The sequence below is a fragment of the Microcaecilia unicolor genome, chromosome 6 (assembly GCF_901765095.1).
Source record: "Microcaecilia unicolor chromosome 6, aMicUni1.1, whole genome shotgun sequence".
Taxonomy (NCBI): domain Eukaryota; kingdom Metazoa; phylum Chordata; class Amphibia; order Gymnophiona; family Siphonopidae; genus Microcaecilia; species Microcaecilia unicolor.
This window is the reverse complement of record NC_044036.1, coordinates 197825531-197834755: the sequence shown is the minus strand read 5'-3', so window position 1 is coordinate 197834755 and position 9225 is coordinate 197825531.

Below are 9225 nucleotides of genomic sequence, written 5' to 3'. Positions count from 1 at the left end.
TCATGGATAGTGGAACTAAGAAGAGAATAGACATTTGGTGTTACAGAAGAGAATGGGAAATGGGAATCGATACACAGATTTTCTGTGGTTTTTGGAGCGACATTCAAAGCGGTTTACATAGTATATACAGGTCCTTATTTCTACTTTGGGCAATGGAGGGTTAAGTGACTTACTAGAGTCACAAAGAGCTACAGTAGGTATTGAACCCAGTTCCCCAGGATCAAAGTCGGTTCCACTAGGCTGCTAGCAACATTCCATCTAGAATCTGAAATAGAGAAAGGGAAATGGGATACTGCCTTTCTGTGGGGTTTATATAGTATTTACAGTATATTTGTACCTGGGGCAATGCAGGGTTAAGTGACTTGCCCACTTCCCCAGGATCAAGGTCTGCTGCACTAACCACTAGGCTACTCCTCCACCAGCAACATTCCAGTTAGAATCTCAAATAGTATCAACAGAATCTCAAATAGTAGCAACATTCCATGTAGAATCTGAGAGCCAAAGGGAAATGGGACTTGTGGTTTTTGTAACTACATTTAAAGCGTTTTACATAGGTACGTATTTTTATTGGGTGATGGAGGGTCACAAGTAACTGCAGTGGGAATTGAACCCAGTTCCCGGGGATGCACTAACCACTAGGGATTCTGGAATCTTGATAGTCTTTGGGGTTCTACATGGAATGTTGCTACTCGTTGAGATTGTGGATAGAATTTTTTTAATGGGACTTGATATACCAGGTTTGTTTGTTTTTTTTACAACTACATTCAAGTGGTTTATATAGTATATACAGGTGCTTACTTCTACCGGGGGGAGAGGGGGGCAATAGAGGATTGGGTGGCTTGCCCTGAGGGAATCGAACCTGCTTCTCCTGAATTGAGGTTCTCAGCGTTATCCTACTCCCCCCCCCCCCCAAAAAAAAAGCACAGATTATTGAACAGATAACTGGAAAAAAAAAGTGCCGCCTAGTATCACTGTAAAGTATCGGAAAGCGGAGCTCCAACCAGCAACCGCCGATCACTATCTTCATTGATTCAAACGTTTCCTTGTGCAACAGTATTTTCATAATTCCCACCCTTTCTGCACCTCTGTCTTCGCGTCTATCTATCTCGTACGGATAAACCTGATCCCAATTCATTAAGACGCAGACGCGCTGCCCCTCGTCCCCTATCGATCTAACGTGTTTGGGGTGGGAGAAGGGGGGAGGGTGGCAAAGCAACGTGTGCGCTGTTACCCCATTTCCATTGCCACCACCCCAAAATACAACCAACGCGACCGCCAGTAACGGCAGCTGTTTGTGAAAGCGGGACATAGGAGCCCGGGACGCAAGTGCAGCGCGAGCAAGAGAGGGTGGGCGGGTGTGTGTGTGCGCGCGCTTGCGGGGTGCACAGGCTCTGCGGTCCTACTTACGTGTACTGGTGAGGAAAGCTGTAGCCATCCGCGCCGGGCGCCGACGGCACCACCAGGAGAAGCAACATCTGGATGCAAAGCGCCGGCACCAGGGGAGACGCGCCGCAGCCCTGAGCCCACATCGCCACCGGTTTCCCCTGTTCAAATCCAATGCTGCCTTTGAAACCCTTTAAGAAAGAGACGCTGCTGCTGAGTCCAATGAGCAGAGCAGGTCTCAGCTGCCGGGCTGGGGCCGTTTGCAAGAAGCTCCGCCGCAGCCACGGCAAACTGCTGCTGCTTTCTCTGAAACGTGCAGCCCGAGCCGACCTGCCTCCCCCTCTCTCTCTCTTCTATCCTGCCACCCCTCCCCAGCTCGTGCGCACCACGGCACCCGCGCGCCGCCTGCCCGCTCGCGCCCTCCAGCTGTAGGAGAAGGAGCTCCCGGGCTGCTGCTGCTCCTCGCGCAGGTGCTCGCTTTGCATCGAGCGTTGCACTCAAACCTAAGCTCAGTCGTGCAATAAAATGCGCCTCAAGTGGGATAGTTTCCCTCCTTCAATGTGTCACTGTATTGCAAATGCTGTTAACTAATTGAAATATTTTTTTTAATTGTTCAAAAGTATGGGATAAACTCAGTTTCTGAAATGTTTTTAGCAAATTATTTAGTTAACAAAATAAACAGTCATTGCTGACTTTGCAGTAACAGCAAACCTCCCACTTCAGTTTCAAAATGCCATCAAAATATAATTCTATAAGTACGATTTTCAGTACACACAACTACCATTTGTAGAGAACAACAATCTTATGTTCTAATTTCAGACAGACAGACACACAGAATATCATTGGAAAAGTTTCTTTGAGAAAGTATGAATTTGTAAATATTTATTTGGGACCGTGTATGTGAAAAAGCAAATTAAGCAAACAATCTGGAGAAACTGCTAACAAAGGGGCCCTTATACAAAAGGAAAGGAGACTGGATTTAATATTTATTGTTTATTGGGATTGATTAACCGCCTTTATGAAGAGATTCACCCAAGGCGGTGCAAAGCAGCTACAGTTTAAACATAAAACTTACAGTTTTGTTAACAGTATAACAATACCAAATATAAATGCAGTAAATGAGATAAACTTGGAAACAATAAAAAATAGGCACATTTAACAGCATTGAAATTCAAATAACAGAGACATAATGTTATGTCACCATAGTACTAATGAAAAATCTAATAAACACATTAGAACATTCAAATAACATAGATATTGGATTTCAATAGGAATACTGGAATTTTTCAAAATACATTTTGAACCACACCTCTCCCTTAGCATTACAAAATGGAAGCTGGTATGGGCTATAGCAGTAGAGCTAGCTTTTTCAGCACTGCCACAGGAAAGCAGTGACTCAGCACCCCCCCACCCCAATATGCTGCTTTTCTGGGGTTTACAATCAAGCAGTTTACATATTAGATAAAGACACTTATTTTGCATCAACAGGCTTCCACCAAAGTGCATTAAAGCATTTTGTCAGTTAATGCACTCTAACCATTATGATTTTTTTTCTTACATTTGTACCCCACTCATGGCAGGTTCAATGTGGCTTACATATTATATATTTGTACCTGGGGCAATGGAGGGTTAAGTGACTTGCCCAGAGTCACAAGGAGCTGCCTGTGCCTGCAGTGGGAATCAAACCCAGTTCCCATGGACCAAAGTCCACCACTCTAACCACTAGGCCACTCCTCCACTTCATGCTTACTGTACAACACAACCTTAACATAGGACTCCTCCTCACTTTCTGTATTAATTTTTTGCAGGTGCTCCATACTAATGGGAACATTAGTGCATGACCTGAAAAGTGCCGTATTAAATCTGGGCTGAGCCTGCAGGAAAGGCCTTTGTTAAAACATATTAAACAGATTTGACTGCATTGTAATAAACAGACCCCAAAGTTCTTGTCCACCCCCTCCCAATTTGCTACTTTTATGCATTATGGCACACAAGTGACTCTTGGGGGAATCTCTTCATAAAGGCGCTTAATATATTCCAATAAATAAGTTAGCAGCAGGCCTAAATACAGACTTCATTCCTTATACAGAAGTACATAAGTACATAAGCACCGCCATACTGGGAAAAGACCAAGGGTCCATCAAGCCCAGCATCCTGTCAGCAGCCAATCCAGGCTTCAAGAACCTGGCAACCCCCCCCCCCCCCCCCCAAAAAAAAAAAAAATATTTAATAATGTTCAATGGACTTTTCCCTCAGGAAGCTGTCCAAACCCCCTTTAAATTCCGCAAGGCCAGCTGCTCTCACTACATTCTCCGGCAACGAGTTCCAGAGTCTAACTACACGCTGAGTAAAGAAAAACTTTCTCCTGTTTGTTTTAAATCTATCATATTCTAGCTTCATCTTGTGTCCTCTGGTTTTGTTGTTGTTTGAAAGTGTAAACAAACGCTTCTACTCTGCTCATTATCTTGTAGACTTCTATCATATCACCCCTCAGCCGCCTTTTCTCCAAGCTGAAGAGCCCTAACCTTCTCAGCCTTTCCTTATAGGGAAGTCATTCCATTTCCTTTAAGAAGGGCCAACAAAACCCAATTTGGTCAAAAATTGCTTTTTCTTTTAAAAAACATTTGTGACCCAACATGTTCAAATGCTTTTATAAACACACACTGTCCAGTTTTATAATTACAAGAGAATAAAAACTATAATCCAAAATGTTCTTATACACTTTGGGTCTAGAATTCTCTTAGTTGATATAGATATACAATTGATTGTTCGTCAGGCAAGACGCCCATGCTCCTGGAGTTATTTTTCTTAGGATCCTTCATGCGGTTGAAAGCTACTTCCAAGTACCAAAACCATAGGACCCCCCTCCCCCCCCCCCCCCACAGGAGTCCTTTTACTAAGCCAGGACAAAAAGTAGCCTGTGGTAGTGTGGGTGCACATTTTTGGAGCACGCCGGGCCAGTTTTTACCGTGTGTAGGAAAAAGGGCTTTTTTTTCCTAATGGGCCGAGAAAAGGGCCTGCAGTAAAACTGAAACCAGTGCGCACCTATTTATTGCCTGAGCCCTTAATGCCACCCACATGTGACCAGTCAGCGCATACCATCTGCCGATTAATGCCTGAAATGCTATGCACAGTAGGAAATAAAAAAATTTATCCCAGCAGTATGGCTGCGCGCCAGGGGGTGTGCTAGTCTGGCACGTGCGTAGAACCTACCAGGCCTTTCTAAAAGGGTCCCAGACCAACATACACAATTATAGGTGATTAACTGGTTAGAAATTATTATTTCTTTTTTCTCCCTATAAAGTAATACCATACACCTTAGGGGAGTATCTTAATCTAGATCACTTTTTTTTAATCAGCTATGTTGATACGCTGTTTTAAACATCTAATAAAATAAATTAAAATATTTAGAAGAAAGAGAAATACATTGAAACCCACAGGGGGATTATAATTAGAACATTAGATTGTTATTTCCAAGGAGCTGATTTACTAAGGGTTCCCCTTAGACACAGAATGTGAGAAAAACCTTTATAGATCATCAGACCCTTCAGTGGAGAATCACACTTTCCAGTCATTGTTTATAACTTTTCGTCTGCTTGGTAATGCTAATACTGGTAACCTCTTCATCTTTTCCTGTAAGACTGGAAATATGTTGTTAACTTTAACAAGCATTTATCAGAAAGCACACTTGAGAAGCAGCTTATGAATACAGTGTCAGTAACAAAAATAAATCTAGCACTGAGGTTGAATGACGCCCCAATTTTATTAACTGATTCCTTGTTCATATTACATATGAGATACTTATTTATATACTATTAAGCACATAGACGTATCAAGGAAACAGAGGAATGCAGTATCAAAATATTAATCAAAAAACAGGATTAGTAAATGATGGCAGATAAAGATCTGTATGGTCCATCCAGTCTGCCCAACAAGATAAACTCATTTTACATGGTATGTGATACTTTATACCCGAGTTTGATTGGTCCTTGCCTTTCTCATGGCACAGACCGTAGAAGTCTGCCCAGCACTCTCCTTGTACTAAAAATTCTGAAACTAACGTCAAAGCCCCTTAAAATTTATACTCCAGCCCATCCATATCTATTCAATCACGATCAGGGAGTAGACCGTAGAAGTCTGCCCAGTACTGGTTTTGCTTCCCAATTACCAGGAATATGACAAGGCAATGAAGAAACTGGACAATGAACAGCAAATACATTACCTGAACTAAAGAGGTTACATCTTTGAAAGCATTATTCTAATGCTACAACACAAGAAATCACTGTGTGGCACTGATATGCAGCACATAATCTGACTGCTTGCTCTGTGACTTTCAGCACAACTACAGATTTCCCCAGTTCACTGGTAATAAAATACCATTTTGTCTTCTTGCCCATCACTTTATGTCCCCTCTTGGCATCCTGATTTTGGACATCATATTCTGTACAGAGTGATCATGTGTGAGTCAGGGATTTTAAGCAGCACCTAAAGCAGAAATGAAGTTACAACAGCCACAGATAGATGAACTGAAGAAGTCATTTTTGCACAGTGATTTTTACCACAATAAAGAGGAAATTATAAAAGAAAAATAAAGCAAAGGAGGAGGGCATCATGATGGTGTTAACACCAGAGAGAGGAGGAGCTTAGTAGTCAATAGAGCAGTGCTTCCCAATCCTGGTCCTGGAGGTACCCGAGCCAGTCAGGTTCTCCCAGGGGCGTAAGCCAGACTTTGTGGTGGGAGGGGGCCAGAGCCCGAGGTGGGGGGGGCACATTTTGGTATTCTGCTCCACACCCACTACCGTAGCAAATACCTTGGCTGGCAGGGGTCCCCAACCCCCACCAGTTGAAGCCTTGTCCAGCACTGCCATGTTGCCTGCCCTGCTCTGTCTTCCCCTCACATCCTCCACGCTCCTTTTAGTGAAATTGAACATGCTCAGTTTTCACTAAAAGGAGCGTGCCCGATGTGAGGGGAAGACAGAGCAGGGCAGGCAACGCGGCTGTGCCAGACACCGGTGCTCAACTTCAGCTGGTGGGGGTTCAGAACCCCCCCCCAGCAAAACCAGGGGCCCAGAGGAAATTTGGGGGGGGCCCAGGCCCCCGTGGCCCCACATAGATATGCCACTGGGTTATCCACAATGAATATTCATGAGAGAAATTTGCATGCACTGCCTCCAATGCATGCAAATGTCTCTCATGATTATTCATGGTGGAAAACCTGACTGGCTGGGGTGCCTCCAGGACCAGGTTTGGGAACCACTGCAATAGAGTGAAAATGAAAAGGGGATAAAAGGATAAATGGGGGGGATTTCATTAACCTGCATTGTATAATACTTAAGGAAATGTGCTCAAAACATTAAGGACCAGATTTTTACCAATAATGTTTATTTACAATACAGGTAATGCAATGTTAGAAAGCAGTTTTTAGGGATCTTACCCAAGGGAAATGTGCTATAAGATAAATATTGTTAGAAAGTCTGAATTACTAATTAGGTTGGCTTAAGGAGTAGCCTAGTGGTTAGTGCAGTGGACATTGATCCTGGGGAACTGAGTTCAATTCCCACTGCAACTCCTTGTGAGTCTGGGCAAGTCATTTAACCCTCCATTGCTCCTGGTACAAAATAAGTACCTGAATATATGTAAACCGCTTTGAATGTAGTTGCAAAAACCTCAGAAAAGCAGTATATCAAGTCCCATTTCCCTTCCATTTCCCTTTAATAGTAACTCACTTTGAGGCTCAGATGGAAGAAAGGATAGTGAATTTCCTGGAAGCCAATAAGTTGCAAGATCCGAGACAACATGGTTTTACCAAAGGTAAATCATGGCAAACGAATCTCATTGAATTCTTTGACTGGGTGACCGGAGAACTGAATCATGGGCGTGCTATAGACGTAATCTGCTTAGATTTCAGCAAAGCCTTTGACACAGTTCCCCACAGGAGGCTCTTAAATAAACTTGACAGGCTGAAGATAGGACCCGACGTGGTGAACTGGATTATGAACTGGTTGATGCACAGACGCCAGAGGGTGGTGATTAATGGAATTCGCTCGGATGAGGGAAAGGTGAGTAGTGGAGTGCCTCAGGAATCGGTGCTGGGGCCAATTCTGCCCAATGTATTTTTGAGTGACATTGCCAAAGGGTTAGAAGGTAAAGTTTGCCTTTTTGCGGATGATACTAAGATTTGTAACAGAGTAGACACCTGGGAGGGAGTGGAAAACATGAAAAAGGATCTTCAGAAGCTAGAAGAATGGTCTAAGGTTTGACAATTAAACTTCAATGCGAAGAAATGCAAAGTGATGCACTTAGGAAGTAGAAATTCACAGGAGATGTATGTGTTAGGCGGTGAGAGTCTGATATGTACGGACGGGGAGAGGGATCTTGGGTTGATAGTATCTGAGGATCTGAAGGCGACGAAACAGTGTGACAAGGTGGTAGCCGTAGCTAGAAGGTTACTAGGCTGTATAGAGAGAGGTGTGACCAGCAGAAGAAAGGAGGTGTTGATGCCCGTGTATAAGTCGTTGGTGAGGCTCCACCTGGATTATTGTGTTCAGTTTTGGAGGCCATATCTTGCTAAGGATGTAAAAAGAATTGAAGCGGTGCAAAGAAAAGCTACAAAAATGGTATGGGATTTGCGTTACAAGACTATGAGAAGAGACTTGCTGACCTGAACATGTATACCCTGGAGGAAAGGAGAAACAGGGGTGATATGATACAGACGTTCAAATATTTGAAAGGTATTAATCTGCAAACAAACCTTTTCCGTAGATGGTAAGGCAGTAGAACTAGAGGACATGAAATGAGATTGAAGGGGGGCAAACTCAAGAAAAATGTCAGGAAGTATTTTTTCATGGAGAGAGTGGTGAATACTTGGAATGCCCTCTCGCGGGAGGTGGTGGAGATGAAAAAGGTAACGGAGTTCAAAAATGCGTGGGATAAACATAAAGGAATCCAGTTCAGAAGGAATGGATCCTCAGAAGCTTAGCCGAGATTGGGTGGTAGAGCCAGTGGTGGGAGGCGGGGTTAGTGCTGGGCAGACTTCTATGGTCTGTGCCCTGAAAATGGCAGATGCAAATCAAGGTCAGGTATACACATAAAGTAGCACTTATGAGTTTATCTTGTTGGGCAGACTGGATGGACAATACAGGTCTTTCTCTGCCATCATTTACTATGTTACTATGTAGATGAATTCTTTCTGTTGCTGGCTGGAGTGGTAAAGGTGCTCTTTTCTCTGTAGTTCGATAGTCTTTGATTGAGGCTCAGGTGAATTCTTTCTGCTGCTGGATGGCGTAGTGAAGGATCTTTGATGGTGATCCTTGCTGGAAAAGAAGTCTTTTTGCAAATATGTTAGTGGTGGAACTTTGAGAAAATCTTATCTTGGATGTGTGTGAAGGCCCAGGGAAAAGCGCAGTTCCAAAGAAGTAAAGGAAAAGAAAGAGAAGATGACCGACTGAGAGTGTTCTAGTTTTTTTTAATCATTTCTTGTTGGGCCATAGGCTAAAGTGAGGTTGGGGTGTAATAAAACAATCAAAACTCAGGAATAGTTGAAACTGGTTCTATCTGGGTTATGAGATGGGAGCTGGTCACATGTTTAAATTACATCATAAGGGTTCCTGGCTAACAATCTGCTGTAGTACACATCCCAGCAAGTAATTGACAGGATTAAAAGAGTCACTGCCTGGAAGTTTCAGGTAGATGGGCTTTCTTTTGTCAGATAAGGTGGGTCATGGTTTGGGAGTTTCAGGTAGATGGGCTGTCTTGACTCCAGTCTCTGTGATTGCTGTCAATATACAGATTCTGTTCTTTGGAGAATGGTGGTGATTACTTTTCATTATCCTCCTAGCCAAT